We start from the raw sequence: 23,687 nt of genomic DNA, 5'->3' as shown, positions 1-23,687 counted from the left end.
AAAAACCCTCGTGCTTAACTCCCAGATCCGGAGCTTTCCCGGTCTCCCTAACGCTATTGGATTTTCACTCACTATTCAGACTCCTATGTTTGACAGCTTAAATGGCCTTGGAGAGTTTTCTCTCCACTCGCCTAATCCAAGGCCCTAAAATATCCTAAAACTTGTTGGTGTGTCTAACTTGACAGTTATAAAAAGTTCTAGTATATTTTAATTAGCGCTTGTTTTTAAATGGGCTGTTCTTAAGTCAAGGGATAAGCGGAAATGAAACTTGTGGTGTTTTGATGCAAAAGAAATTAATAAAAACCAAACTATATGCAAATGCACTCGTTTTGTTCGTCGATGAAAGAAATTTCTACTGGGTTCAGAGGAACTTGTTATCACAAAATCACTACTAAGGGCTGCAACCAAGTAAGATTTTATGTAACTCTTTCAACCAGACTTTAGACTAGGAATTAGCCTTCCTAGTCAGAGAGGGCTCTCTCACAGACTTTTGATAGAAATCAATCACAATAGCAGATGGCTAACTCTTCACTCATTCATGAAAACAAAAGCTGGTTGAACACATATCAAATTGGTCTTCATTGGGCTATGGAGTCTCACACATTTAATAAACAAAGCAAAGTCATTTCATGGAAGTCAAGGCTCTTTGCATTAGATGTTCAAACATATTTCACATAAACCACAGCTTGCCAAACATACAGGAAGTCAGAGCATTAGAAATGAATTCTGAGTGATTATGTTATAACAAGGCTGTAAAAGAACATTAAGAGAAAACACCACCATCATATTTGAACAATATAATCCATTGAGAATCTTGAGAAGAAACAACCATTGTTTTACTATTACTGTAACAAGTCTTTACATTGGCCCAAATAAACTCTGTTTTTGTATAAAATGTCCAACCCCTATTACATTCATCTTTCAGCTCTATATAGAATGCTTCCTCTACCTGATTCGAGCTCCCTCCTCCCCCGTGAGGAGAGCTCAATAATTTCCCTATGATGACACCTACTAACTTTTTAAAACCAACTAATAAATACAGCAGGCTACTAATCTACAGCACTGGAATTCTAAAGCAAATAAAATCCTAATTCTACATCATGCTGGACATAGCATTTATTACAATTAAGATTCCTCCTTGCAGCTTTGACACCTAGCTTTGACACCTGGCTTTCTCTTCGTTCAGCTGAGATAGCATGAGATGGCATAAGATGGGCAATTAATGTCCCATGCTGGCTTTGAATACCAAAGGCTTTGATCTGTTCTGTATTGACTGAAAATATCCCTAAACTTTCGGTTCTGGTCCCCCATCACCGAGTATGCAGTAGTGGATACTTTAATTCTTTAATAACCCAAGAGAATAGGGTAACACCATGCTCCTGACATGCTGGAGGCTTCCTTGGTAAACAAGTGTAACATAAGAATGGATACAGAGTTTACCATTAAAACCTTCAATTCTCTAAGAAGTGGACACTCCCCCGCGCAAACATTATGGCAATCATTTTTGAGACACTGAATGTGGTCTTCCCATCTGCAAACACTCGAGCCAATGTTCCAGCTCCTGTGGACAGCAAACCACCTTATAGGCCCTTCGTGCTAACCTTGAGGACATGACTTTTGATAATAAGAAAAGGTTCACACCTTCAATAACTTCTGGTAGTATGCTGTGACAACACTCGACTCAGAAAACAATATGACCATTGCATACTTGAGCATAAAATATATCAAAACTTGCACCTTTACATGCTTCGTGACTAATTTATATGCCTCAACAATTGAGCTTGCAGGTTTTCGACTGTCTTTTGAAATACATAATAGACTCACAACCTGTGGATGGTGTAAAGACCTTGGAGGATCCCTGAGAAAAACTGTTGGCATGAAGCAACCAACAATTCTGCATTCTCCTCGAAACTATACTCAATCCAAAGCAGCAGAAAACCTCTGTTTATCCTCTGTAGTCAAAGATACTCTAACCATATTCCTTTGGCTTAAATGGGCATTTTCATCCGAGCATTAGCTGAGAAATCTTCAAGATTTAGCCGATAAGTAAGACTATCAAGAGTACCACCTGCAGTTTGCATCACTTTGTTCGGTGATTGCTCATGTGTGTTTGTAAAGATGTTCCTTGTTGCGCTGACTGCCTTTGTTCCAGGGGTCACAAGCAATCTTGGGTCAAGACCATCTGCAACAAGCTGGGAGAAATAGCCCACTAAAGGAGCCATATGTATCCTGCCTATAGTGGGAAACATTTTTCCAGTAGGACCAAGGAACTTGTCCCTCACAATCACATATGTTTCTAGCATTCTTTCATTGAGTAATAATATTCCCTTGGGCTCTGATATTAGAATATCTGCTTTCTCTGGCAAAATCAACCTCTTCAATTTTTCCCCTTGATCACTGGTATATGCTGACCCAAAGATAATATACACGCACCAATATGCAGATCAATCTGACACTATGCACTTAATAACCAGGAATTCCACTGTAAATGTTTGCATATCCTTTTTCTGACAATCACACTCGACCAGCATGAACCAAAGCTTGCAATCTGACAATTGCTTGCGCACAACGCAGAGTTCTTGCAGCCTGCTTTCGTTCATGAACATGGGCTTGTAAACTTACAATACATTTAAGGCGATCAAATTCTCGGCAGGCCAAATAGGCCCCGACAACTGCTTGTATATCGATCACTGCAGAAACTTCTGAGATTCTATCTGCAATTCCAGTTCTCTTCTTCCATCTTATCTGGAAAGAAATTTCCCTCACAGTATGGCCAATGAGCAGCTGTGGTGTTGCTCTTTCCCCAAAACTGGCTATAAATGTTTGTCAACTTCAGAACGATTCACCATGTTCCTGTACCTCTTTCGGAATTGGCTTTGAATCTAAATCGATGGCCATTTATGAGGTGTAGAAAGAACCCTATTGATTATGATGGGCTGGATGCTGAATCCGTCGATATCACCGTCATCCTCCATTTACAGTGCCATGTGTTCATTACCATGCTCTGATGCATGCCATGTGTGCACATTGCTGTCGTTCAATCATCAGTGCAGAAACTCGACTTTCCACCCTCTTGTTTTTATGTAGGTGGTATTAAATGTGCATAGAAAGCTAGAGGCAAAGATCGGAATCTTGACCTCAGCATCCCCAATGTTCGTATCTCACCAAGTCGGCGAAAGGCACCATAGATACCTCCAAAGATAGTGGAGTAAATGGTATACCAAATCTGTATGTCCATGAAATAAACAAGTACTATTGGAGCCCAGAGGGCAATCACCACGCCAATGTTGTTTTTTGCGTTTGGAGAAATTCATGCCATTCGAATGCACTAATATGCATTGTCACGATAGCCTTTGTAGGCCCAATCAATGGATGAATCTCATCGTAGTAGCTGAATGCCAGTTTGGTTACAAGAAGTAGGATCCAGAACATTGTGTACTTGAAGAGAGAAAACTGACTTTCGTGCATTGCCCAACCAACATAAAGTCAAGGCTGTGCCCACCACATCAGGATACTCACAATGCGCCATTTCGAGCTTTCAATAAATCGCTTTATCATGGGCAATAAAAACAATATTGCCCCAAGTACATTAGGAACCAGATTAGAACACGATTGCAGAAATGTATAATGAAGGGCTTTCCCACTTGTCACCAAACCGGTTCTTGAAAATTTTACCAAGACCAATTGGGTTATCCATGCGTGAGCATAACAGACTGGGAGGATGATTACCCATGCAGCAGCAACGACAACTTTCAAAACATATCTTAGAATTTCTGATGACTTCATGGCTTTCCTTGCTTTCCAGCTAAGAATTATATCTAGAATAGCTTGAACAAGCTTTAATATTGCGGTGGTGATAACAATACTCAAGATCTTTTCTAAAAACAACTTCATTAAAGATTCCAGTTGGCTGGCTCGATCCATTCCAGAAAAGAATTATCATTCCCTGTAAAGACAAAATATGGAAGGTCCACATTCGATCAAAGCTTCTAAGAATGTGCCAGAAGGAACGGATTTCAACAAAGTTCATCTTGCCCAGCCATCTGTTTCTATCAGTTAAAGGCTTTTCTTTAGAGTTACAGCCATCTCCTGGTAGCATATAAAAACAAAATCTGCATCTGCACGCATTGGCCATCCTAGCCGAAAACAATCCACTGACCAGAAATATTCATTCAGATCATCATAATTCCTCCATTGAGAATGTTTTGCAGTGCCATCCTTGCTTCTCTTGGCTTCCATTGCAATGAGTTCATAGATGAGGGTCACAACTTTTCTGAGAAAGGACTCCTCATCACCTCCATATGCTGGCTTTACATTTTCCCCTGTTGTAGGACTCACCTTGCCAGCTAACATCCCATACAGCTCAAATGCCATATGATGGTAGATATAACAGAGGCACTCTGGCATAAACCGTAGGTTTGCAGCCTCCCCCCAAATAAGAAGGTATAATCCCATATAAAGAATTTTCCGCTGCTGCAGATCCTGTTGGATGTTGGGTAACCAAAGGCTGGATTTACGTCCTAAATACTTGTGCCATTTCCTGTGAGATTCCCACTTGATGCAGATTTCTGAAAGAAAGCAGAACTCTGTACAATAGGCATGCTAGGATATTGACCTCCACTAGATACCAGAACTTTGACCAATATAGTGGGATTATAGAGAAAACCTTGAAGATGAAAAACACAGCAGTATTATTTGTATATTGATGATAATAACCTGCACTGTGACATGTCGAGCCAGACATTCCCACAGAACCCATAGGAGACAAAAGTGATATGGGTGAGTTATGGTTTCGGACAAATCCCCAGTTTTGTAGCGCGCTACGAAACCACCTAAACCTGTAGCGCTGCGAAACTGCTAAACAGGATTGATGCGCTGCGGAAACACTTTGCCCTGAAACTAATCTAAGCAAATTTGGCAACAGAATTTTCAGTGATAACAGTGGCTCCACTTGGGATAGTGTGCCCTTGTGGTACACTAAGAACATGCAGCTCCAGTGCCTTATCCATTTGTGACAAACAGAAATTCGCTTGACAAGCATGACTGTAGGAGAAAGAAAGCTACATCTACTGAAAAAAGAAATGCTCAGTTAACCTTGAGCTTATTTGCATTTACCTATACCTACCTACCCTAACAATTTCAACTTCTTTCTGTTCAATCAATATGAAATTTCCAATGTAGCCAATCCTCTGCTTTATCTGATATTTGATTTCTTTGACCGCATTGGAGTTCAGAGCCAATCTGACAGTGTGATGACCGCTGCCACTGAAACTGCCTCTGATCTTTATAGGAAAACTGAAACACTGGAGAGTAAAACTCTTCCATGTAATCAGCTATAGGATCCCAGAATATATGATCAGCTTGATTTTCCTTGTAACTTTCCAGCTGTGCAAACTGATCTTCAACCACAGTGTTCAGTTCCTCAATCGTGAAAGAGAAAGGAACCAGCATTGTCTCCTTGCGTTCTGCCATAGAAAATTTCTGAGAATAATGATCATGATCATGAAAATTGTATGCCTGAATTTGTCCTTCTAAACCTTCAATTTCTTTTTCAAGGTCCTTGGCAAATTCATCCAAAAATCTCATCCTTTCCTCTGCCTTGCAGTCAAAGGATTTTAGATATGAGGATAAGGACAAAGAAAAAGATTCATTTGTTTCTTCTTCACTATGATCATCATTCCATTGTTTGAAACCCTCAACTGAAGGAGAGTTTACCACCACCTCTGACCTATCTATCCATTCCTCCAAAAACATAAGCCAAAAGTCTTGAAATGACTTAATAGATTTGGTAGGAAAACTTTGAATCCATTGTTTGCATTTCCCTTGAAGTGAATCATAAAATAACATAATGCAAACATCCTCATGTTTAACTCTAAGAAGCTCAGTAAAATGACAAAAATCTGTTATATGCCTCAAGGTTAAACTCAAATCTTCTCCGTTGAATTTTGGACCATTCCTTAGAAAATATGCATCCTTGGGAAAATGATTTGGGAAACCATGAATTCCTGAGAAATCTATGCATGCATACCTTGAACTAAGAATGGCAGCTTCTGGGTCCTTCATAACTCCAGTGGAATCACCATGAATGTATGAACTTTGAATTCTTCAACAATGGAGTCGCCAAGGTAGGTTTGCAGCCTCGAAAATCATTTGAACTCCTACTACCTTCAGAAATTCAATCTTCAAACTTCGGGAATAAATAATCATCAGACTCCCGGCAGACGCACCAAAATGTTATCACAAAATCACTACTAAGGGCTGCAACCAAGTAAGATTTTATGTAACTCTTTCAACCAGACTTTAGACTAGGAATTAGCCTTCCTAGTCAGAGAGGGCTCTCTCACAGACTTTTGATAGAAATCAATCACAACAGCAGATGGCTAACTCTTCACTCATTCATGAAAACAAAAGCTGGTTGAACACATATCAAATTGGTCTTCATTGGGCTATGGAGTCTCACACATTTAATAAACAAAGCACAGTCATTTCATGGAAGTCAAGGCTCTTTGCATTAGATGTTCAAACATATTTCACATAAACCACAGCTTGCCAAACATACAGGAAGTCAGAGCATTAGAAATGAATTCTGAGTGATTATGTTATAACAAGGCTGTAAAAGAACATTAAGAGAAAACACCACCATCATATTTGAACAATATAATCCATTGAGAATCTTGAGAAGAAACAACCACTGTTTTACTATTACTGTAACAAGTCTTTACATTGGCCCAAATAAACTCTGTTTTTGTATAAAATGTCCAACCCCTATTACATTCATCTTTCAGCTCTATATAGAATGCTTCCTCTACCTGATTCGAGCTCCCTCCTCCCCCGTGAGGAGAGCTCAATAATTTCCCTATGATGACACCTACTAACTTTTTAAAACCAACTAATAAATATAGCAGGCTACTAATCTACAGCACTGGAATTCTAAAGCAAATAAAATCCTAATTCTACATCATGCTGGACATAGCATTTATTACAATTAAGATTCCTCCTTGCAGCTTTGACACCTAGCTTTGACACCTGGCTTTCTCTTCGTTCAGCTGAGATAGCATGAGATGGCATAAGATGGGCAATTAATGTCCCATGCTGGCTTTGAATACCAAAGGCTTTGATCTGTTCTGTATTGACTGAAAATATCCCTAAACTTTCGGTTCTGGTCCCCCATCACCGAGTATGCAGCAGTGGATACTTTAATTCTTTAATAACCCAAGAGAATAGGGTAACACCATGCTCCTGACATGCTGGAGGCTTCCTTGGTAAACAAGTGTAACACAAGAATGGATACAGAGTTTACCATTAAAACCTTCAATTCTCTAAGAAGTGGACACTCCCCCGCGCAAACATTATGGCAATCATTTTTGAGACACTGAATGTGGTCTTCCCATCTGCAAACAGTCGAGCCAATGTTCCAGCTCCTGTGGACAGCAAACCACCTTGTAGGCCCTTCGTGCTAACCTTGAGGACATGACTTTTGATAATAAGAAAAGGTTCACACCTTCAATAACTTCTGGTAGTATGCTGTGACAACACTCGACTCAGAAAACAATATGACCATTGCATACTTGAGCATAAAATATATCAAAACTTGCACCTTTACATGCTTTGTGACTAATTTATATGCCTCAACAATTGAGCTTGCAGGTTTTCGACTGTCTTTTGAAATACATAATAGACTCACAACCTGTGGATGGTGTAAAGACCTTGGAGGATCCCTGAGAAAAACTGTTGGCATGAAGCAACCAGCAATTCTGCATTCTCCTCGAAACTATACTCAATCCAAAGCAGCAGAAAACCTCTGTTTATCCTCTGTAGTCAAAGATACTCTAACCATATTCCTTTGGCTTAAATGGGCATTTTCATTCGAGCATTAGCTGAGAAATCTTCAAGATTTAGCCGATAAGTAAGACTATCAAGAGTACCACCTGCAGTTTGCATCACTTTGTTCGGTGATTGCTCATGTGTGTTTGTAAAGATGTTCCTTGTTGCGCTGACTGCCTTTGTTCCAGGGGTCACAAGCAATCTTGGGTCAAGACCATCTGCAACAGGCTGGGAGAAATAGCCCACTAAAGGAGCCATATGTATCCTGCCTATAGTGGGAAACATTTTTCCAGTAGGACCAAGGAACTTGTCCCTCACAATCACATATGTTTCTAGCATTCTTTCATTGAGTAATAATATTCCCTTGGGCTCTGATATTAGAATATCTGCTTTCTCTGGCAAAATCAACCTCTTCAATTTTTCCCCTTGATCACTGGTATATGCTGACCCAAAGATAATATACACGCACCAATATGCAGATCAATCTGACACTATGCACTTAATAACCAGGAATTCCACTGTAAATGTTTGCATATCCTTTTTCTGACAATCACACTCGACCAGCACGAACCAAAGCTTGCAATCTGACAATTGCTTGCGCACAACGCAGAGTTCTTGCAGCCTGCTTTCATTCACGAACATGGGCTTGTAAACTTACAATACATTTAAGGCGATCAAATTCTCGGCAGGCCAAATAGGCCCCGACAACTGCTTGTATATCGATCACTGCAGAAACTTCTGAGATTCTATCTGCAATTCCAGTTCTCTTCTTCCATCTTATCTGGAAAGAAATTTTCCTCACAGTATGGCCAACGAGCAGCTGTGGTGTTGCTCTTTCCCCAAAACTGGCTATAAATGTTTGTCAACTTCAGAACGATTCACCATGTTCCTGTACCTCTTTCGGAATTGGCTTTGAATCTAAATCGATGGCCATTTATGAGGTGTAGAAAGAACCCTATTGATTATGATGGGCTGGATGCTGAATCCGTCGATATCACCGTCATCCTCCATTTACAGTGCCATGTGTTCATTACCATGCTCTGATGCATGCCATGTGTGCACATTGCTGTCGTTCAATCATCAGTGCAGAAACTCGACTTTCCACCCTCTTGTTTTTATGTAGGTGGTATTAAATGTGCATAGAAAGCTAGAGGCAAAGATCGGAATCTTGACCTCAGCATCCCCAATGTTCGTATCTCACCAAGTCGGCGAAAGGCACCATAGATACCTCCAAAGATAGTGGAGTAAATGGTATACCAAATCTGTATGTCCATGAAATAAACAAGTACTATTGGAGCCCAGAGGGCAATCACCACGCCAATGTTGTTTTTTGCGTTTGGAGAAATTCATGCCATTCGAATGCACTAATATGCATTGTCACGATAGCCTTTGTAGGCCCAATCAATGGATGAATCTCATCGTAGTAGCTGAATGCCAGTTTGGTTACAAGAAGTAGGATCCAGAACATTGTGTACTTGAAGAGAGAAAACTGACTTTCGTGCATTGCCCAACCAACATAAAGTCAAGGCTGTGCCCACCACATCAGGATACTCACAATGCGCCATTTCGAGCTTTCAATAAATCGCTTTATCATGGGCAATAAAAACAATATTGCCCCAAGTACATTAGGAACCAGATTAGAACACGATTGCAGAAATGTATAATGAAGGGCTTTCCCACTTGTCACCAAACCGGTTCTTGAAAATTTTACCAAGACCAATTGGGTTATCCATGCGTGAGCATAACAGACTGGGAGGATGATTACCCATGCAGCAGCAACGACAACTTTCAAAACATATCTTAGAATTTTTGATGACTTCATGGCTTTCCTTGCTTTCCAGCTAAGAATTATATCTAGAATAGCTTGAACAAGCTTTAATATTGCGGTGGTGATAACAATACTCAAGATCTTTTCTAAAAACAACTTCATTAAAGATTCCAGTTGGCTGGCTCGATCCATTCCAGAAAAGAATTATCATTCCCTGTAAAGACAAAATATGGAAGGTCCACATTCGATCAAAGCTTCTAAGAATGTGCCAGAAGGAACGGATTTCAACAAAGTTCATCTTGCCCAGCCATCTGTTTCTATCAGTTAAAGGCTTTTCTTTAGAGTTACAGCCATCTCCTGGTAGCATATAAAAACAAAATCTGCATCTGCACGCATTGGCCATCCTAGCCGAAAACAATCCACTGACCAGAAATATTCATTCAGATCATCATAATTCCTCCATTGAGAATGTTTTGCAGTGCCATCCTTGCTTCTCTTGGCTTCCATTGCAATGAGTTCATAGATGAGGGTCACAACTTTTCTGAGAAAGGACTCCTCATCACCTCCATATGCTGGCTTTACATTTTCCCCTGTTGTAGGACTCACCTTGCCAGCTAACATCCCATACAGCTCAAATGCCATATGATGGTAGATATAACAGAGGCACTCTAGCATAAACCGTAGGTTTGCAGCCTCCCCCCAAATAAGAAGGTATAATCCCATATAAAGAATTTTCCGCTGCTGCAGATCCTGTTGGATGTTGGGTAACCAAAGGCTGGATTTACGTCCTAAATACTTGTGCCATTTCCTGTGAGATTCCCACTTGATGCAGATTTCTGAAAGAAAGCAGAACTCTGTACAATAGGCATGCTAGCATATTGACCTCCACTAGATACCAGAACTTTGACCAATATAGTGGGATTATAGAGAAAACCTTGAAGATGAAAAACACAGCAGTATTATTTGTATATTGATGATAATAACCTGCACTGTGACATGTCGAGCCAGACATTCCCACAGAACCCATAGGAGACAAAAGTGATATGGGTGAGTTATGGTTTCGGACAAATCCCCAGTTTTGTAGCGCGCTACGAAACCACCTAAACCTGTAGCGCTGCGAAACTGCTAAACAGGATTGATGCGCTGCGGAAACACTTTGCCCTGAAACTAATCTAAGCAAATTTGGCAACAGAATTTTCAGTGATAACAGAACTTCAAAGAAAGCAACAAATTTTTCTTTTCTTTTCTTTTACTCAAGCTTCACACTCACAAAAGTTAACAAAACTATGGATGTCCTAAAAAGATGTGCAAATTTATCATAATGCAATGAGTACATGCTGACGCAAGACTTAAGACTACTCTAAATCAAGAAATGAAAGTAACTTGTTTATCGATGTGATTTGCCACTTAAAATGTTTAGATGGAATATGAGTTGCTAATGCTCATTTTCGTCTCTACACTAAAAGCAAGTTTCAAGACAAACAAAAATGCACTTTCATTCACTAAAAGAAACTAAATCAAAACAAAGTTCAAGAAAGCAAAACCAAGTTTTTCAAGAAGTTTTCTTCAAAAGAAAAAACAAAAACGTCTTTTCAAAAGTGCTCTCAACAAGACTGAAACTTTATGATTGAAAAATTGGCAACAAAACACTTTGCAAGCCGACAACACAAAATGGATGAAAAATCAACAAAAAAAATGTGTTTCGAGATGCTCTTAACAATCAAAAGCAGCAATAAAAGCTTGGGAACAAAAACCAAAATATCCAAAAGACAATTTTCAAGAAAGTGTCAATCAACAACTTTTGGAAAACAAGAAAAGTAGATGGTCACAAAAATGTAGTTTCGACAAGCAAACAAAAATGTCACCAAAATAAGATTTGACACAAAGATTGAGATCAATATTCCTGCCTTGAGGAATCAGATCAACGAATATTCCGAGCAAGAAATATTGTGTGCTTAAAAAAAAAGAATGACACTTGCAAAAACAAATAAGACCAACACTTTCCACAATCAGAGAGAATTTGAAATCAGATACTTGCTGTAACACTAAAGACTGACACAGAAAAGTAACTGTTCAGGACTGAATCAGATCGGCAGACAGACCTTGAGAAACAAAAAGATTTGAAAAATCTTGAAAATTTTAAGATATACGCGACTGTATTGATGTACAGCTGCGTGTATACGTGACTGAGCCTAAGGAAACTTGCGTATACGGAGGTTTACTTAAGGAAACATGCGTATATACACTTCTGTAAATTGGAAAAACAACGTATATAAAATATTTCAAGAGAAAAACAAAAAACAGCCTGAAGAAACTGACCGAACTTATAATTCAAGTTCCTACATGAATAGACTACACAGTAACAGCAAGCAAATAGACAGCTGAGACCTGATTGGCTTGAATAAACCCAAACTAGGAACAAAAATACTCTTGTCCCTAGAAGAGTCACCAATTTTGTTAAGGGATAAATTCCCCTAGGGTCTTGGGTTGATACCCTAGCAGATCGGAGGTTATTTACACATAGAAACACTCATTCCATACAGCCATGATGCTAATATAAACAAACTATACGAAAAAGGGGTGCACCTGAGGTCCTTCGTTTGAGAAGATCTAGTTAGGGTCCAAACCCTCTTTTAGTTCCTTTTAGTCCTTCAACCTGCAAAACCAACAATTCCAGAAAGTACAACAGTATATTGACCAAGCATCATAAAGAAATCATCTTCATAACATAAGGAAAGGTAGTTAGTTATACAATTAAAAACAACCATTCACATATGAATTATAACATTGACATCATGAATATGAAGAAGATTTATATCAGGAACAAGACAAGTGTTTCTTTTATTATAAATAACTAAAGTACAGAAAGGAATGATTTCACCTGATTCATCCTTTCGCAGGCTCCAAGCGGAACCATCCTCCGGATTTGTCTACTCTAAGGCCTTTAACAAACTCCTTCCATGACTTGCTCCATGATCTCTCAAGTAGAAAGACATCATCACACAAGGAAAGAAGGGTTTCCTGCAAATGGGGGAAGTGCTGGAAGCACGAGGATCTTCAGACCTGGTCAGGGAAAATCTCAGCAGAGTGATCTTTCTCTGTATTCTCTCCTCCCTTAGGCCTTCCCATTGAAGCCTTTTTATACTTCTCCCAAAGTAGTTTTTTAGTTGGGAATTCGTTGGGAACAGTTGGGCCACAAGCACTAATAGGTAATCAGTAGGTAAAACCCATGATCTCCGCCTGAAATTAAGGAGTTTTAATTTTTTTAAGTGTTTTAAGACATATACGCCGGTTGGGTATACACAGACCCACGTACACATGTGTTTAGTTCAGGGCAATGTCACGTATAGAGAGTAAAACACTGTTTTTTGAATATTTGGACCACGTCTGGAAGGAGGGGTTGCCCTAGGTCATGAGTGCAGCATCACAAAACATCAAGAGTAAGGTTTGGAGCTATAACAGTGTTGGACAATCAACTTCCTTTCCTTGGGCAACAAATGTGCTGGTAATTTCCTGACTACTAAGTATTATGCTAAATCTGCATACCAAGTCGCTTTAATCATTACAACGAACATGTGCTCATTTGGAAATTTATCATCTACTGATAATGGATCATTCGTCTTAGGCACCCTAGACAGGAAGTATGCAACAGGATTTTATTTTCCCAATCGATCCTTTATGGTGACATCGAACTCCTACAGTAAAAACAACCATCATGTTACTCGCCCATTAGTGATTGGTTTGTTGGTCGATTACGTGATAGCAGAGTGATCAGTATATAGGAAAAATGGATAGCTTGTTATATAATGTCTAAAATTATTGATAATATGTATAACAACTAATTTTTTTTTTTTTCTATTACTATATCATTTAAATCTGCAGGGGTAAGCTGTTTTCTAATATAATAGATAGCGTAGGGCTTCCTGTCCTCTTCTTGTCCAAGTAAAACGCTTATAGTTGTGTCTAATGCGCCTGTAGAGATATGGAAAGGTAACTCCTAGTTTGTCCCTCATAATAATGAAGTGGTTGAAATCAATTTCTTTAGATCTGCAAAGGCAACGTCACATTTGGCAGACTAGTTAAATTCAACATTCCCTGTTAAGACATATAAGGGTGTAGCAATTTTTGAAAAGTTTTCAATAAATCTGTGATAGTACCCTAGATATCCAATTAAACTACGTACCTTGGTTTGTGTGGAGGGTGTGGGTAGTGCAATAATTACACTTTAAGTTGCTTAATAATAACATGGTATAAATGCGTCGTTCAAGTACCTTTTCCACATTTTGTAAACCTTGCTCAAAGTCACTTCCATAGGGCGTAAAATCATCCATATAAATCTCAAGTCCTTCGTTAATCAGATCAGAAAAAATGCTCAATATTTCTCTCTGAAATGTGGTTGGGACATTGCATAAATCGAAGGGTAAAACTCTGTATGAAAAGGTACCCCAAGGGAAGGTGAACGTAGTTTAATCCTAGTCTTCAGGGGCGATTTGAATATGATTATAACCATTGAAGCCATCAAGGAAGGAATACAATTGTTTCCTTGCTAAGGTATCGAGAACTTGATCAATAAAAGGAAGAGGGAAATGGTCCTTCTGGGTGGATTTGTTCAATTCTTTGTAATCCACGCAAATTCTCCATTTCCCATTTTTCTTGGGAATGACTACCATGGGGAGACCCACTGACTATTTGAGATAGGATAAATAGAATTTACATCCAGTAATTTTTGCAGTTATTCTTTCACAATTTCTCTGAGGTGAGGATTCAACCTTCTCCGAGGCCGCCGGATGGTGCGAGTGTCATTCTCAATGTAGATATGATGGGTACACAACTGAGGATCTATACCTTTCATGTCTAAGTATTCCCAGTAAAAATATTTTTTATATTTCTGAAGAACCTGAATAAGTCTTTGCTATTGATGACTATCCAAGTTACCGTTAATGTTAAGTGTTTTACTTGGTTCAATATCAATTGGCCTATTGTTATAAACAACAGTTGTGGTTATATGTTGTTCGTCTGTGTCCCTCAAGGGATCTCCCTGTGCTTCATTATTGAGGATGGCCTTTAACGCTTGGCATGTTGGATTATTCATGGAAACTGGTCTATTAATGAAGTTGTTAATCACATCATCTTCCATTTGATTCTTAAATTCAAGAGCTTCTTCCAGTGTGAGAGGAGAGCATATGTTTTCTTCCAGGTATCTAGGTGGGTGTAACTAAGTATTTACAATAGGTAGACTTGGTTTAGCTTTACAAGATTCCCTTGAGTGATAGTCATCCTGCCTACACGACATCCTATATAAGCATCTGTTGTTGCTAACCAAGGTAAACCTAATATCAAAGGATGTCCATCTAGCCTACTTCTTGGGTTGATGACTAGAAAGTCCACACGATATTCCCAGGAGTCGACAAAAATAGTCACATCCCGTAAGGTTCCTTCAGGTCTAACAACTGATATGTTAGCAAGCTCTAATAAGGTTGAGGTGGGTTCCCGAGTTGTAATGCCTAGAACCTTGCAGGTTTTAGAAGTCAGAATATTAATGGTTGCCCCAAGATCTACTAGTGTATTCTGAAAGGTGCAGCCTTGTATCTGAACCATTACTACAATATTTACTGGGTCTTCATATTTAAAGGGTTCTTGTTTACCCAAAAGCATATTAGATAAAGTTCCTACCACATATACTATTGGTGGATTTTTTAATTTCCTCCAAGGCTTCTTCCCTCATAACTCCTTAATTGTCTTTACATAAACCAGGATGTCTTGTATGGCCTGGAGGAGAAGAATATTTATACAAAATTTTTTCAGTTCCCCTAAGATATGAAAATTAGGATAGACGATAGGTTTAGCTATCGCTAGTCTCTCATGGAATGGGGGAGAAGAAATTATAATTTTATCGGGATTCTACTTTTCGACTGTGTCTTCTACCTATTTTATTTCCATGGTAATCAAAATCGAAGGGTTTATTGCGGTTGATTTTCGTTTTTAGTCTCTTTATTTTCTACTGTAGTAATAATGAACCCTAACCCTAGTAGAAGCTCATTGCATTCTACTGGTTTTGTGTCATTATCCGAATTCTCAAGAATCTGTACATATTGAACTGGTCTATTATTACGATTCAGATTTGGTTGAGCTGGCAATTGGGGGCATACTGAAGGTTGAGGGTTCTGAAATGGACCTAGAAATGTGGGTTGAGGTTGAGAACCTGTTCCCATGGGTAGATTGTTCATCCCCATAGGGCACTGCCAGTTTTGAGACCAATTCAAGTTCTGTGAAGTGGAAGCAGCCCACTATGAAGGGTAAGGATTACTAGCTGCATTTTACCAGAAGAGGGCACAGCATTATAAAATCGGCTAGCTAGCTCCTGGGAAGGGTTGGTTTGACTAGGGTGACATGGAATACTGTTGGGATTTCTAGGCAGAGAAGTGTGGTTGACCTTGCCATGTTGTTCCAGGATTTTGTTGTTGATTATATTGCGTAGGAAAGAACAAATAAGGGTCTTGTGCCATACCTGAGGGTCGTACTTGCCATTGTCGATGTTGAGCCATTAAGTATGCCAACTCTGTTCCTTCCTTAGCTTCTTTGAATACTGCTTTTAATCTGGGAAGTGATGGACACTGATCCGTTTCATGGTCCTTGGTGCATATAGAGCACGTCTGAATCATGTCGAAAGGACATTCTCTTTGACTGTGTTTTTTCTAGAAACATGGACAAAATATGGCTAGCATTTGTTTGCCTCAACTTGTGTTTTTCTAGCATGCAAGAAGTCTAACTGTGTAGTCAGTGTGCCCAAGATATCTGTCTTGAAATATTCCAAGAGGTTTCCGATATCTATTCTTGTCACGCCTATGTTGGGAGTTCTGCTTCCTCTAGTCATGGAATCTCACCCTCCTAGTCCGATGTGTGTATTGCCCTGCGAACACCTGATACACAATCAGATAATTTCATCATATTCCTCTTGATAAATGTAACCTTTGCCAATCAGATTTAAAGTTTCTACCCATTCTTCTCTCATTCCCTTTATCAAAATGGATTTCAAGACTGCTTTTGGCAATGTGGAGTGGGGGGATATTTGCAACTTATACTGAAACCATACAACATATTCTTTTAAATTTTCATTGTCCTTTGCAGACATTTTGAATATTTCATCCTTTAGATCCCTTGTCCTACAATAGTCCTAGTACTTGGTGAGAAAAGCATTCTTCATGTCATCCCAGGAGTTAATGGTACTTCCACCCAAACCCATCAACCATAAAAAAGATGCTCCTTAGAGGGGAACAACTTCAATTTCTGAGGATCAGTTGTGTAGTCATATGCTCTGTACAAGACATCAAAATTAAATAGAGAAGCATCCAGATCCTTTGAGGTCATCTCATGAAAGGTTGGGATATTTTGTAAAGGAATGGACTTCATCAGGGCATTGGCTACTAGGTCAACAATAGGGTATTCCAACATCGAGATTTGACCTTGAGGTGGTTGATTTTCCATTTGATCAAATATGTGCCAATAATCTTCAGGTATTTCTTGGTCAGGAGGTGTTATCCAGGTGGATGAAGTATTCAAAATTCGAAGGGGATTTACTATGCTACCTAGATCTGGGATTTTAGATACTTCTTTTTCAACTAGGGTCATAGGAGATCCTAATTCAGATGGTTGTGGGTCTACTTTAGAACCTCCACTAGTTTTTCCCTCTCCTTCTTTCAAATTACACAATTCTCCCTCTTGTGAAGGACTAGAGTGTTGATTATTTGTATTTTGAAAGCTTTGCTCAGATCCTTCAGTTTTACTATGGATCTCGATGTAAGATGCAATTGGTGATTTTGCTGCTTGAGGGTCCAAAGTAGAGCCCTTTCCAGATACTGTCCAGGGTCATATTGACGCCTGAGATTTAGCTCTCCTAATTATTTCGTCTATAAAGGTTGGTCTCCCAAGGGTCACCAATCCTTGGGATTTGGTGGTTTTCGGTACTGATTTCTAAACTATTCGTGTCTTTCTTCTCCTAGTCATTCATACCTACACAACCCCTGTGTATCTACTGAGAGCGGGCATTAGGAAAAATATTTTTATTTGCTATATACGCAGGTTCTTACCTCTCATTTTCAATACCCAATTCTCTTCAGAGATACAAATTAACTATTAACCTGACAACCTCCCCAACAACGATGCCAAAATGTTGGTGCACTAAGATGACTTCATAAATCAATCTTAATACGACATTAATGTGTCAACATGGGATTCATCTTTCTATTTCAAGGTTGTAAGCATTGTTTTTGTGATAACAATCAGAGAATGGGATGAAGGTAAATAATCATAAATCCTAACTAATCATTGCAGAAATAAAAAATTTGCTCAACAACTCATTGACTCTAGAAATTCAAATGCAAAACAAAGATTATTCTACAGTTCAAAATTGAAAAGATAAATCAATTGCAAACTACTTCAGACAAAGATCTTAATCTAATATTCCAAATGCCAAAAGGAAATCAAATTGAATAATCGAATCCACACACATTAAAGAAAACTACTCAAATCATGCTAATTGCAAGGAGCATCCAAAGCTAGAAGTAATTGCATAAAGCATATACGTCAAGGTAACAAAAATGATATACAAAAATTACTTTTCTGTAAATTATAAAAACGATATTAACCGAGATATAAAACTTAATCTAACTCAACCTGTAGAAGGAACAACAATATAAATATTTAACAGTAAGGAATAATTGACATAATACAAATGAGCAGTAGATCTTCGAGCGACCAAGCCTAAAGCCTTTAGAAGGAACTGTTGTAGAAGCTCAATACATGGATTTAATGTGAAACTCCAAGTTTTTCATCAACTGTCAAAAAGAAATTAAAAAATCACTACAACCCTTAAGGTTGAATATGCATTCATAGTCTTGCTGAAAATTAATAATGATAACAAAAGTTACTATTCCTTTTCATCTACTAGCGTTCTATATTCTCTATGAAATGCTAGAAAATTTGGAGCTTATCCTGGGATTGGAAGATCCTCAGGATTTCTCGACTGAATAATTGTATTCTTCACATCCATTTCGCATTTTTCCTCCTATCTTTAGCTTGGCCCATGCAACTGGAATAACGACATCTTCCTTTCTTGGTGCTGCTATCTTAGCCAAAGGAACAACAATTGTCTAATCCAGTCATCTTGTGCATAAAGAAGCGAAAACTTCGGATTTTAATGCTAAAATCATTTAACTTGTTCAACACTACTTTTCATTCATTTTTCACGGTCTTACTTTGAGAATATGTTTAAGACGAGAGGAAATTCATGAAATCCATATGATTAATCAAGTAAATGAAGAGGAAAAACATACCTTTTTCACGACCCAATAGTTAGCATGAGGTAATTCACCATTACATATCAATCTTTCATCGAGGGTCAGTGTCAAATAGCTAATAGGAATATACTTCTAGAGTCATGATCACAAAACTACTTATTTGTCACATAACTCAATCCATCAAGTTAGGGAATTCAATTTTACCATATGCAATAATTACTAAACATATCAAAACATAACTATGGTTAACAAAATATCTTGAATATCAATCTCATTAGTTATACTTATATCATCATGGATACAAACAATATCAATAGTATCAAGTTACCATCTATTAGAATCAAGGTTCTAGCCTTCTTTATGGGATCAAGATATTCAAGATGATAGATGTTAACCAAACATCAAGTATATCAATATATAAAATATCAATATTAAGTAGCTTCTAGAATCAAGAAGTTCATCACTTCTAAAAGGTAAGATAGTTGTTTACTACCAAGTGCACCATTTCATTATAAGAACCATGAATCCAAATCACTTTCATATGCATGAACGATTTGTGAAGGATACATTCATCATACCTTAGGGCTTACCTTGTCATCAATATTACAGCTGAAACATAACACCATACATACCTTGTAGTGTTTATATACTTGTGCACCTTCTTATTTGAATAGGCAACTTGTAGCACTTTGTTACCTTTACTAGCTCCTCTCTTCTTGCATTAACCATGATCCTCACGAAGGATCCACTTATCACAACTCATCAAGAGTTTATAAGCATCCACATACTCAAATATACATGTAGGAAATATAAACAATCAAAACAATAATAAGATCCATAATTATAAACAAAAGTAAAGAAATAAAGGAGCATCATAAATCATAAACTACTTATCTTCAATGAGAGGTGATCATCTCCCTCTTGAACTAGCCTTCAAGAGCCATCACTGCCCATTTTCCACTTGTTGCCTTCAATATATATTCTTCAAATTCATCATCAACCAGGCCTAATAGAAGCTATCGTATCTAGGGATTCATCAAATCTGTCACAAGTGATTGAGCATCTTCACATTGACCATGCTAGGGATTCTAGATTTCATATCTCAAATCCTTTCCATAAACGAGGGTTTCTCCCAAACCTTATCCTCATAATATCCATAAAACCCTAATGCAAAAATTGCCTAATGTTTTCTTCAAACCCTAGACTTCTTGTAGGTCTCCATCATCCTCTCTTGCATCCATCAATGGTGTCATCATAAGAGTGATCTCCATGAATTTTATTAAGCTTGGCTCTGATACCATGCTAATTTTTCTTAGGGCTATACATTTCTTTGCTTTGATAATTGAATTTCTTCATAAACACATTAATTTAACCCCATAACATCATAGCATTATTCATGTTTACATCATTATTCAACAATATATGCAATTATATAGAAAGAATGATATCATCATCATCATTGCAATAGAACATAAAGGAACAATAGAAGAAAATGATTCACACATAGAGACACCAGGATTGGTCAGAGACAAGCGAAAAACCAACTATGGGGAAAACCCTTTCAAATTATTCTTCTTATTAGATTGTCATTGAATTATTCATTGAAAGAGAATACAATGATCCATACAACTATTCATCAAAAGCAACTAAAACATCCATGAAATGAACCCAACAATGCTTGTACTAAAATTCCTGATTCGAAAGCCTATAATGAATTCTCACTGTTTGCGTGTAATTTTTGAGCATTAGGGTCACTGTGTGAAATATTCAGATAAATAAAATTCCATCATTTAGGTCTTGATCGCATGGAGGAGGAGTTATGTGTGTGATTGGGATGCTTCAGTCGCATGGATGATCCTGGTAGAGAGTGGCTACAATCAAGATCTCTTTGTCTTATGCCTGTGACTGAGGACCAAAACCCTAAAATAGAAATGCGAGCTACGAACCCTATAATTTCATCTTCGAGCAAATTTGTTCCTCCATGGACAAGCCTTAGACCTGTGCGAGCCAAAAACCAAGATAGAATAATGTCTCATGCTTATTTCCAAATGAGGTAGAGGTCACTTGTATTTATATCCTTCCAAGGTTGTCCACTTTTCTTTAGGGTTGACCTTATCAAATACTCACATGTGGGCTTTTCTTCATAAGTACACTTTCCCTTATTCGTTTTGAGTGATATTTAGGTCAATTTTGGTCCTCTCAAAAAAATAAATTCAATGCAATCATAATATATATTAATTGATTTGTAAAAAAGTGGAATTTGACTTCAGTTCCATATTTTAACAATGACTTCAACCTAGATTATTCTACTTGAGTTTATAAATTGTTTTCCTGTCAACATTCTCTCTATGTTAACATTTTTTTCTTGGATTAGTTTATATGTATTATATATAGTTTGTAGAGCCATCTCCCATATGTCCCCTAATCAAAGCCCATCTGAGTGTTGAGGGATCTGTTATACATAGTTGGTCTCATGATATATCACGTAACCATAATAGAGTGTGTGTTCCACTCATAGATCCTCCCTCAACACCAGTGATAGTTTCATATGCAGTGTTTCTGTCTCTGTTGATGATCTTGGTATGTATAGTGGACCTTCTTCATATGTTATAGGTACACATATTTCATTTTAAATCCTCTTTAAAATTTATGTTTTTATGTCCCGAAGTCATGTTTAATTTTTAAATCGTCTTCAAATGATATATTTGAATTTAATGTATATGTTATTATGCTTCTAGTTTGTTATGTATATTAAACTATGTTGATTATTTGAAGACCCTCAGTAGGGTGAAGATGATTATCATAGTCTAGCATTGATCCATCCATTGAACGACGATATATCCAATATCATAGGTTAGGATGTTAGGGCCCAAGAGACGTGGATCACACGAGAGTTGGATACAATATCTACTAGTTATCCTACTAGGTGTAGTTTGTCTTTAATGCTAGATAACATCAATAGGTTGATTGAGACATACCAGAGGGTGGGCCCATAGAGCCACCTCCTATACTCCATACATATGATTAGGAGGTTAGAGGTTAGAGGCCCACATGCTTGGAAGGTAGTGAAAGACGCCACCAAGAACATTGATGTTCGTGGGGAGTTGTTTGAAATCCCTCTAGACTGTCGTGCTAGACATGCTGGTCTGATTTTGCTAAAATATTTCAAGAATGTTGATGCAACCCCTTTTGTTAATGATCAATTCAATGGAGGTTTGGGCTAGTTCTGCCACTATGACCAAATCCACATTTACTTAGAAAAACATATATATGTAGAGTTTTTGCTACATATGAGGTTGGATTACACAAGCGCTAGATCTAAGTTTTATGGTCTTGGCTTAGGACGTAGTTATGAATGTGTTGGGGCTCGTAGGGATCCTGCACATGTATCACTACCTTTGATATTATTTCCATGATCATCTTAGAGCATGGTATTATCGATGGATCTAGAGAGGTCATTATAGCTCGACGTTGAGACTAGGCATACCATTATAGATAGCATGTAGAGGACATTGGCCATTGCACATGTCGCATTGCGTGGAGAGATGAGGAAATCATCGTCGTTGCCTCGTAGCCCACCAGTTGCATTACATAATTCATATCTCGAGATTCTAGGGCATGAAAAAATTTTGTCATATACAAATAGTGTCGTGATACCTTCCATGACACTTGGAGGGTGCATGACCCATGTGACACATACCAGGTACATTATGGAACTTTTGATTCTTATCTTTAAATTATACATTATTTACGTTGATAAGTATATATCAAATTGCATTTATATTAATAAGTTCATGATAACATGCATGCACAACCCAACTACAAAAATGACCTCCTAAGGTCATCTAAGGGTGCAGTTGACCAACCAGAGCAGCCTCCTGTAGTGCATGTCTCCATGGCTCAGTCTACTCCACCTCTACATCCACCTCATAAAACTCATGTGGAGGAGATTCACTATGTATAACCACATGGACCAATAATTGAGGTAAAAAAAATTATTCCTAAGATTTCAACATTTTATTTTCTTAAGTTACATGTATGCATGCTAATTAATTCATAAACTGATTATAATTTGTCTTTTCCCTTGTGTACATAGGACCAGATGCAGAGTGGTGTTGATGATGCAATTATGTGGACACATGAGTGGGATTTTGGGTATGGAGTCATTGAGCCACATGCAGGGGAGGACCAAACCCAGATTGATTAGACCCCCATCCCACTTGAATTCGATTTGCACTCGACTGAGTGACAGGTAGGGGACTAATTAAATGCACAATTCAAAATCATTTATTTATATATTTTTTTATTTTGCAAAAATAATGTTCTAATCAATTTGAATTTGAATATGTTATATTGTAGTACCATATTATGGACACTCACTCTGTGCAGCGGAACATACATAAGAGTTCCAGAAGTGATACTTTCCAGAGTAGATCACAGATAGTTTGTATATTTTTAGGCCCTTTTCATAGGGCACATTCACATTTTCATACATAGATAGTTTATGGATGCATGTTCACATTATTTCAGTTTATGGATGCTTATTATTTCAATTCTCAGGAAATAAACTAAGAAAATAAGTACAATCTTAGACTACGATGCAAGCCACTTTGATACTTAAAATGAACTAAAATATATGTTCATGGTTCAATTAAAAAACATAAGTAAGATTGAAATAAGTTTTAAATTAAATTTTATAATATGTATTCAACCATTAATGTTCAACAAATAAGTTTTATTAAATTTTATATATTTTGAGGTCATCTACATGAGCTTAGTCATAACATGATATAAGTCAT

General features: G+C 37.8%; 2 pseudogenes; both read right to left on the bottom strand.

Annotated features, from left to right (window-relative positions):
• Positions 1–3,486: 3,486 nt before the first annotated feature.
• On the bottom strand, positions 3,487–4,759 carry LOC149247321 (callose synthase 3 pseudogene; annotated as a pseudogene).
• Positions 4,760–9,020: 4,261 nt separating this feature from the next.
• The window catches only part of LOC149247320 (callose synthase 3-like), a 73,149-nt pseudogene continuing 58,482 nt past the window's right edge, over positions 9,021–23,687 (bottom strand).

The sequence above is a fragment of the Pinus tabuliformis genome, chromosome 7 (assembly GCF_031772625.1).
Source record: "Pinus tabuliformis cultivar Carrire ecotype Pingquan chromosome 7, CPIR1, whole genome shotgun sequence".
Classification (NCBI taxonomy): Eukaryota; Viridiplantae; Streptophyta; class Pinopsida; order Pinales; family Pinaceae; genus Pinus; species Pinus tabuliformis.
Note: the sequence above shows the minus strand (reverse complement) of the source record. Positions and strands in the feature narration are given on the sequence as shown.